This window comes from Pinus tabuliformis, chromosome 4_2 (assembly GCF_031772625.1).
Source record: "Pinus tabuliformis cultivar Carrire ecotype Pingquan chromosome 4_2, CPIR1, whole genome shotgun sequence".
Classification (NCBI taxonomy): domain Eukaryota; kingdom Viridiplantae; phylum Streptophyta; class Pinopsida; order Pinales; family Pinaceae; genus Pinus; species Pinus tabuliformis.
In genome coordinates this window covers 1,179,517,822-1,179,527,541 of record NC_142304.1, presented here as the reverse complement: position 1 = coordinate 1,179,527,541, position 9,720 = coordinate 1,179,517,822, and positions in this window count along the sequence as shown.

Here is a 9,720-nt window from a genome sequence, read left to right as displayed (position 1 = left end):
CTAGTGTAAGACTAGATACAAAACCTGGCATAAGACTAGATGCAAAAACTGACACAAAATGGATGCATAAAAAGACGTTAAATTGGATTCAAAATATAGTGTAAACTTGATGCAAATGATGGTGCAAAAATGGAAGCAAAGAATGACACAAAATAGGAAGCAAAAGAGAATGAAAAATAGATGCAAAAAATGACACAAAACTAGAAGCAAAACCTGTCATAAAATAAGATGCAAATCTTGGTTCAAAATTTGACGCAAAAAATGATGCATAGTTTGGTGTAAAAAATGATGCAAAATCTAGCGTGAAAAATGATGCAAAATCAGGTGCAAAAAAGGACGCTTTAAAAATTGTACAATAGAGCCAGATTTAGCGCCAAGTTGCTCATCACAATTACAAAAAAAATGCACTAAAATCTGGCGCTAAATTTGACGCAAATCGCTGGTTTTGTTGTAGTGTTTGGGGGGAACGGTCGAATTTGAATTCGAATTTTCCTATAAATTACAAATGGCCATCCAACAAAAAACACTTTGCATTCTTAGAGTTTCTGTGTTTCACTATCTATTGTGCATGAACCGAGCGTTCTTTGAGGATTTCATGATAGCCCCGTGTACGATCAGTATCCTGAGTCCGACCGTAAACTTATTCATGAAATCATGTTAGGACCAGGTCCCACAGAAACTACAAGTTCTAGAGAAGTTGTTGCCTCTGAGGGAGCTTCCCCGGAGGTTGTGACTATGAAGGTTCCAGTGAAAGTGCCTACGGCACTGAGGTCGCCTTAGCCGAAGCCTACGCTGACAAGAGAGGTTCCTATATCTAAGAAGAAATATAAATAGAAGAAGACGTTTCCGGTGCACGAGTCACCAAGGAAACATCCAGCTACACAGGCTCAGAGAAAAGAAAAGCCAACCACGTAGGAGAAAAGAAAAGTAGTAGACATGGAGGCTGAGGAGGGCGCAAAAGACATTGATATTGAGGGGGTAGACACTATTTCGAAAATACAAGAGTATATCCATTTGTGCCAGGGCAAGGTGAAGGTCTCGAAGGACCCAGGTGAGGGACAATTCCTCCTTAACACACCCTGCTGCCAGAAACTATAAATTTTGAAGGTCCGCACTTGGTGCACATCCCACATCTAAAGCTTGAATATTGGGATTTGGGAGACATTGAGCGGTTCCCCCACCTAGCTACTGAAAATTTTATGAAGAGGGTGTTCTATAAGGAGTCCAATGTCACCGTGCTAGAGACGGTGGAATGGATTCGCGAGGTGAACAAGACAAGGCGCAGAGGGCGTACAGCTCAACTGGGCTCGCTACCTGTGTAGCGAGCTCCTCGTGAAATGTAGGGAGGCACAAGACCACAACAAGACATTTCATTAGTCATGACTACTATTTTCGATTGTGTTGGTTGGATGGGAGTTGTCGGAGGACAACCAATTTCCTCCGATTAAGACAGATTTTCCATAAGAAGCAAAATTTGCATCTTTATGGACTACCAAGGACACTAAGCGGGTCCAAGAAAGTAAAGTATTTTGGGTACTGATGGAGGCGAGCATCCGCGTAGCCATCAACCAAAAGCTACGGTTGTCACCAAACATCTTTGATCAGCTATCTGAGTATGCAGAGTTCAAAGCAGACTTCCACCATTTCTACATCCGGGTGCGAAAGGATTCGGGCCAGAAGTGGTATGGTTTACCATACTTAGCTACGAATGATGCCATTATAGAGGTCCTCAAGCGATGACCAGTAGATTGGCACACCACATCAGACTTGGCTGCCGGGACTAGCAAGTCCGCGGAGAAACAAAAAAGGGAAGTGGCTCAACTAAAGGTTTAGTAGTTGGCTGAAAAGAGGAAGAACGAGACTAAGGAGAAGGCATGAGCAGAAGCAGAGATCACTGCGAAGGAACAAGAGGAAGAGTGTGCCTTTGACAAAAGCCAGAAATATCCTTCGCCCAGACGGAGGAAGAGGACCAGTCAGAGCAGGGCAGCGACGATCAGGAGAGAACTCCCTTTCATGTCAATTGGTATAGGGAGCAGGAGAAGGAAGGATAGCGCAAAAATACCAAATCCACCAAGTCATCGTTAGACCCAATTACCCTGACAGAAGGTGATTTGGATGACATTGAGGATAAGGTAAGGGATACGATAGTAGAACTGCTGCAACAGTTTAAGCAGCAGCAGAAGCAAGCACTAAGTTCCATTCAGACAGGTCTGTGCAAGTTGCATATCCAAACAACTAGACTGTAGGCAGGTGCAGGGCAGAGAAACGTTGCATCAACTAGTTTGGCACGGGGGACCACTGAAGCAACTGAGTTGGTCTGATCCTTAGATCTCTGGGCAGTCGTGCTGCCTGATGGAGCTCTAAGCATGGAGGCGGATGCTGACAAGGCTAATTTCAGCGCGTTGAAGAATATTGGTTTGAACTTGGTCGCGCTCCCTAGTGAATTCATTCACACACTGCAAGCAGGTGTGATTGTAGAGATCAGGGCTTGAGAGAAGCACATGCTGAGATTGATCAGAAAGCAGAAAGTCAACAACGAATATATGTTCGTGGAAAAATCAGCAGTGCTCGAAGCATGGAAAAAGGTTCAAGCGCAGAACAAGCGCACTGCAGCTGTGGTAGCCGAAGGGTGCAAAACAGTTCCAGAACTGCACATACTAGAAGAAGTGTTTTTGGAGGCCAAGATTTGGAAGTTGGCTACAGGTGTTCGCAATGCGAAAATGGAAATGGCCAAGGTTCAGTTTGAGTTGAACCTTAAGATAACAGAGCTTGAGTTGAAGTCACAGCCTTCAACTCCACAAGAGGTCAGAGAATAGCGTGAAGCCGCTGTGAAGGATGGAGTCACTGCAGTAGATGTCACGGTGGTGGAATGCATTGTGCTCTTCGATCAATGTATGGAGCTACTCACGACTCTGTAGGAAGATCCTAACTTGCAGAGTTTGAAAACAGAGGCCCAAGAATTGCAGCAACAATATGACGAAGCAAGAGCGACAGCGTGCACCATCACTATAACGCAACAATTGGAAAAGTTGTAGGAGGAAAAACAACTGCTTGAATAGGTGGAAGCATCGTAGTGAAAAGAGGCAGTCCTCAAGGCTAGATTGGGGCCTTAGCTGGATGAGGCCTATGTTGTCTCCGCCACCATTGGGGAGAAGTTGGCCAGCCTACAGAAAATGCAACAAAAGATCTGGGAAGACAACGTAGGACCAGCAACAGAGCAGCTCGTGGAGCAAATAAAGCAGGCAGCCACGCAGAGCACAACTAAGGTAGCAGTAGCATAAGTGGAGCTGGGAGGTATTCACAGTAACATCTCCTTGCCAACAGAGTGGCTCGAGGGCGAGTCACAATATTTGTGTTGGGGGCCTGTTGGGACAGGGTCCACTAGGGTCAATTTTGGGGCAAAAGCCCAAGTTTGTTATGTAAAATGTAAAAGTCTCCGTAAGTTGTGGTCGCAGAGTGCGTAGATGGTAAAGTGTCATAAAGGGTTTTACCCTTCATTTATGCAAATTGTGTCTGCTTTGTTGGCTTTAGTAGATCTACCCATGGTCCATGGACCATAGGATTGTATAAAAAGGAAATACTTATAGAGTCAAAGGCAATTTTTAGTAGATCAATTCATTGATGGAGACAAATGTAATGGGTTAGTAGAAGTGAAGAGTGAAGAGTCTTAAAGTAGAAGAGAGGCTCTGCAGATGTGTGCACAGAGGCCTAGAGTAGAGTTTGTAGCTCAGTGCGCAGGGTAGCATTGATTTTGTAAGAAGAGTTGAAGTATTAATAAAGAGATTATTTTGGAAATTATCTGTGTTTTGTCTATTTCCTTCTGTTATGAATGAATACGATTATGTTATGATGAATAATGGGTTTGTGAATTAATATTGTATTGATGTGTGATTCTGCATGTTTTACATTGTTATATGAATGCAAGTAATAATATTTGTTTACGTGAAGAATATCTTAATGCATGTTGAAGTTATCATACACTTAAGTCGATCTGGGTAAATACAGAAGTTGGAGTAATTACAAAGGCATGAAAGTGGTTGATTCACCTATTTAGGGTCCGTGAAAGACAGTTGTAGACCTTCGCGAAGATCTAGAGGCCAATTAAGAGAAGTATATCGATAAGCCCTAAAAGGCTTATCGATCTGTGCAAAGGAAGAGTTAGGGCATAAAACGACATTACACTAATCTTTGGGTGTGGAAAATTGGTTCCAACATCCCCCCATACTGCTTCGAGTGAGAATCCTGTCCACACTCCGCAGATTGATGCAGAAAGGGCCAGTAGTGTAGGGATTTGATTGGCTAAACTTAACTCTGAACTTGGCTCAGGACCCACTAAGCCAACATTCACTGCCTCTTGGGAAGGCAAAATTTGAGTTTTGTAGAAGTTATATGTTGTAGAAAATCCAAATTATGTTTTAAGCCTAATTGAGACTTAGACTAGCAGGCATGTCAATTAAGAGTATGTTTGTAGCTTATGTATAGTGCTATAGGGTATTTTGTGTGTTTATCTTATGGTTGGAATTAAGGGGGAGTGTTGGAAAACATTTATTCCAACCACCGTCTGCATTAAATGCATTAGGTAGGAAGTGTAGAGAGTTCAGGAGGAAGTTTCAAGAGTTTAGATAAATTCCCAAAGAAGCCACTATCGCCGGCTCGAGAAGCTTCTTCACTGTGTATAAATACCCCTCTTTGGAAATCAAATGTTCAAGTGTGTTGTGTTCAGTATCTGCGTTCTCTAATTATTATGTTGTAATGACTAAATCTTTCTTCCAATAAGATCATCTTCCATTCTTTCTTTGTTCTCTCTGTCCCATTAGAGCTATATGCAACCATTCCTAGACCAAATATTGTGCCAACACTTGGATCCACAACATTATTTTTATTTTTATTTGTATGGTCTCCTTTCTTGGCGTCAATAACTGTGTCTACTATGATCACCTTCCCTATATTAGGGATTACCTTCTTGTAATTCTTGAGTATCATGAAGCAGTCCTCGTCAATCTAGTCATGCATGATCCACTTAATACTTGGATGCAACTATGACGCCATATCACATCTCGAAGGCACCGCATGATTTTGAAGAGACAAAATCTTTCAGGTGAATTAGTTGGAAGCCTGGGCATGCTTTCATTTAGGGTTAAAGTGGTGTGTGGACTTTTGTGAGGGATCATGTTGGAAATTCCCAGCAGAACCATGAATTTCACCGCCGACAAATCCCCAAATGTGAACGTGGATTTCCAAGCCTCTACCTTCCCCTATGATTTATCTTCCTCTTCCAACAATTTACCTCTCAGTTCATCACCTCCGTTGTCTCAGCCTGGACCCAATATCATGTCGATGTCAGCCCCTGATGTTATGTATAAGTCAAGATGAAATAATTGCTCTCGTCGACACATTAATAGTAAAAATTCCTATTAATTCTAAATAAAAATATGTCAATGATCTCTATAACATATCTCCAAAACACTTAGAATTTCTTTTATTTTCCACACTCTTCACTATTCAATCTCATTGCTACGCCCATTCTTCTTCTCACAGTTTTTTACTGAGTTTGTTATGGAGCTTCAAGAAATTTGTTTTCTGAAGTGTCAGTGGGTACGATCACCTCTTTTAAAAGGTACTTGAGCTCTGTATTTCCTCTTAGAACGTTGGCTACATGAAACCAACTTTCAATTTGTTAGTATTTCAATCCTATGTTTCGTTACGATAAAACAATGATAACTTAAAATAACCAACATTATGTAACCAATATTCCATAGGTCTTCCAGTTGACTAAGTCGACCAACTGACCAAGTCGAAGAGTTTGACTAATACAAGTGCCCGCAAAGTCTAAAAAATATGTCGACTTGATAAAGTAGTTGTCTTCTTTATTTGCAACATTTACAGTCACAATTAAAATGAACATATATTGAACATTTAATGATGAACAAAAAATTCTAGTTCACATCCTTGTGAATTCGAGATGCACAATTTTGATTCCATTATCACATTGCAAATAATACACCAAATCATCCTCCGTAGATTCATCATAATCATCATCTTCTTGATCTTCGAATTTCTTGGTTTGTATGTCAAACCAGCCTAGATCCATATTAACTCTGGATCTATCAAGCACCGAGAGGGATCAAATCTCTCGAGGTGCAAACCTCTTTTTTGAGTGCAAAATTTGAGGAAAGTTTTGCACCTCGAGAGATTTGATCCCTCTTGGCACCGATCTAGAGTTAATATGGATCTATGCTAGTTTCAGTCGTGTGCGACCATGGAAAATCTATTGAACATATGATTAATTTTATCAATAATATGTAAATACGTCTAATATTAATATAACCATTTTAAATATGCTAAATATGTCTAAGATTTATCTGGTCATTTTAATTTTAAATTTTCTTAGTTAACTCGGTTTGTTGAGGTGATAAATATTGTCAATAACTTTAATGATGAAATAAAATTGTTGAATGCAAAGTGAAAATGTAATAGTGTTGAATGATAGAAAATGTGAATAATAAAATAGTAGTAAATTACAAATAGTCTTCATTGTGATCAATCTCAAACTATTTTCTTCTACTATTCTTATTGTCACCCTTGTTAGTTTTGTCATATTTTCATATCGATTATATGAAAAGGATAGTTGAAATCGTAAACCATTTAAATATTTGGCTCGAGTTGTTGTAGTAAACATGATACCTTGTCTCTCTTGTTCTCCAATATTAATAGGTTGAATTACTATAGCAAAAAAATCATTGTACATTGTCAATAACTTTTTGTTCCTATGTTGGGTGCAATATAGGGTCTATAAATGTACCAACATTTAAATTGTCAATCCGGAAAGTTCATGAACATCGAGACGCAACACTAGAAATTCCAGAGAAAGCCCCTAACAACCTGCAAAATAAATGCTAGTTTATCTTGCGTATTAATCTCATCAATAAATGAAATCCTGCACTAAAGAGAATTCAAGAAAACATCAATCCAGGCAATCAAAATCATACGGGAAATACAAGAAATCAATGCGAAAGGAAATTCTAATTACAAGCGAACAGAAGGGAAAATTGAACTAGAAATAAAGCAGTGTAGCATAATAACAAAAAGACTGTAAATGTTGGAAGCAATTCAAAACCATTATGCTTGCACTAGTTCTACTTGCACTAATTTTGCCTGTACTAATTCAGTGTAAAGTTAACTTGAAAGCATCAGCAACATAACAAGGAAATTTATTGTGTAAATGAACTCATGAAAGAAATTAGATTAATATGAATTTCTCGCCTTCCTTGTCCTGAAAATAAATCATGGAGAACTATCTAGAAGTTAAAGGAAAGTAAATATTATTGTTCGCAATTTGTTCTCATTAATATCGGCTCCACGGCATACAAGTAACATATGGTTTTTTGTAAGAATTGTTTAAATGAATATGTCAGTACCTCAAAAACCATAATCTCTCAGATCGTTTTCATGTTCTGGAATACAAATCAATTACAGTTTATCAACGCATAAGCGGATCTTGCAAATAAGAACTACTAGAGGAATATCCCAAGTGTAAGCACAAATCTCAAGGACATGAATAATTTATTAATGCGGCAAATCCATGAAGTCTAGAGCTGAAAGGAAAACGTTGCAGCAAATTAAATGACATTAATTGAAGGCAGAAAGAAACTGTAAATAAATCAAATTCACACAGCAAACAAACAAGAATCAAAATGTTATCTAGCTTAAAAGATCAAAGCAGTGTCGAGTTGGTCTGGCGGCCATCCCAGCCAACTCACACCTTGTTTGAGTGCCTGGTTCACACAGAAATCGAAGTCATTAGATGAAACAGATAATTAAACAAAACATGCTAGGAAATTGCTTCAATTAATTACTAAAAATAGTGTTTACATTATGTAGACATCACTCAACTCTAGCAAGACCAAAGGAGTGATCCACAGTTGATGAATTGCGTGAGGCTACATTGGGACAACTCCTCTTCGCTTCTGTGCCTTCCTCTCTCGTGCACTGTTCTTGGCTGGATTGCTGTCTAATTAATTAATTAATTGGCTGACTAATCGTTCTTGCTCCCAACAAACTCTTATATAGCATTAAATTAAAATTTGGGCTTTTAATTAGCCGATTAGAATAGAGGAAGTAGATCTCAACAGTTTTCCATGAATAAAGTTGGTTTTCAACTGAATGTTAAAAGAGGGAACGATTCTGGTGAATCATTCCTCTTTTCCTAGACTGGTGCGATTTGGCTTAATCGATTTCCTCCTTGCGTGAGCTCTCTCCGGTTGGCTCTCAAGAAGCATCAGAGGAATAGATGCAGCACTGTTGTTACCATAATCAGCTAAATTTGTTATTACCCTATCAGGTTCAATATGCAGCCGATCAGCTACAACACTAATAATCCTTTGGTTTGCCTGATGAAGCAGCAACCAGTCCAAATATGAACCTACCCCAACTTCTTCCATTGCTGCCTATGGAACACGGTTTACTGCAAAACAGAAAACCTCTTTGCCATTAATTTGAATACAAGAATGGGATGAAGGATTTGGAGGTTTTAGCGCTGCGTTGTTTGAGCTACGTAAGTCCTTCACTGCACCTTCTCTAATGGTTGGGACACTCAAATTCTTTTGACCATGCCCATCATCTGCGTCTGACTGAAGTAATAACTTGTTTGGTGGGCAAATACAAACAATACCTGTGGTAGATTTGAGAGAGTAAGAGCTTTCTCTTCGTCAAGAGTAGTAGCAAAACTGTTTATGTTTCTATTGTATGAGTACAAGATGTTGTCTTTGGCGGCCTCGTTACTTCCTCGAACTAATGCTAGAAGTTCATGTTGAGATTCAGATACCAGTTGGCGGTCCACATTTTCATCGTGTTGTCCTCCTACGTACACCACATAAGTCTATTTAGTGGCCATAGCTGAAGCTATGAACGATAATGACAACACCAACACAAATGAAATTATCTTCTCAGCCATTGCGGTTGCTGCCTTCTGATGCGTGGTGTACAATTAATTCCAGGTGCTTACATATTTTACAGGAACGTTTCAATAGCAAGCCAAGGAACCAAATCCTTATACATGTCAACAGCTAATATAATTTGATCCCCGTGAATGGAGGGTTCTAATACAGGCACAACTTCAAACACAATGACATTAGTGTAAGAGTTTGCATGCTATTAACAAAATACCACTGCCTTCATGAACAGAGCATAAGACCAAGTTTGAGTTCAACATAGTGCAGGAGCCCCAATGCATGGTGCAGGTAGGTAAGTGCAATGGTGCAGGCATGTGAATGCACTGGTGCAGGCACGCCCCAAAGTATAATAAAACCAGTTTTAATCCTGCAACATACAAGCCTTAATTAAACTCACATTAATGCTATTTTAATCCTGTTAAAACAAAGAAGTAACAAATACTCTTCGAAAATAATCATTTAGCCAATCGACAGCATGAGAGAAATAAATAAAAATAAGACAAAACTGAGACCCAACATCCCCCCATGCTGACCATCTTGCATGTCCTCATGCAAGGAAATTTGGTACTGTCACTTCCTTGCAAAAAAACAAAATTAGAAATATTTGTAGGCGTTCAAAATGATGTTCCTGCAATTTTTCGTGATCACATTTCCTACGCTAGATAAAGCTTGCTCTAAAACAGAGTGTCTGCTGGACTCTTTATTTTCTTAAATTGATTTCAAGAAAACCTAAAATGAAAACTACTATAAAAACTAAATTGCATGGATG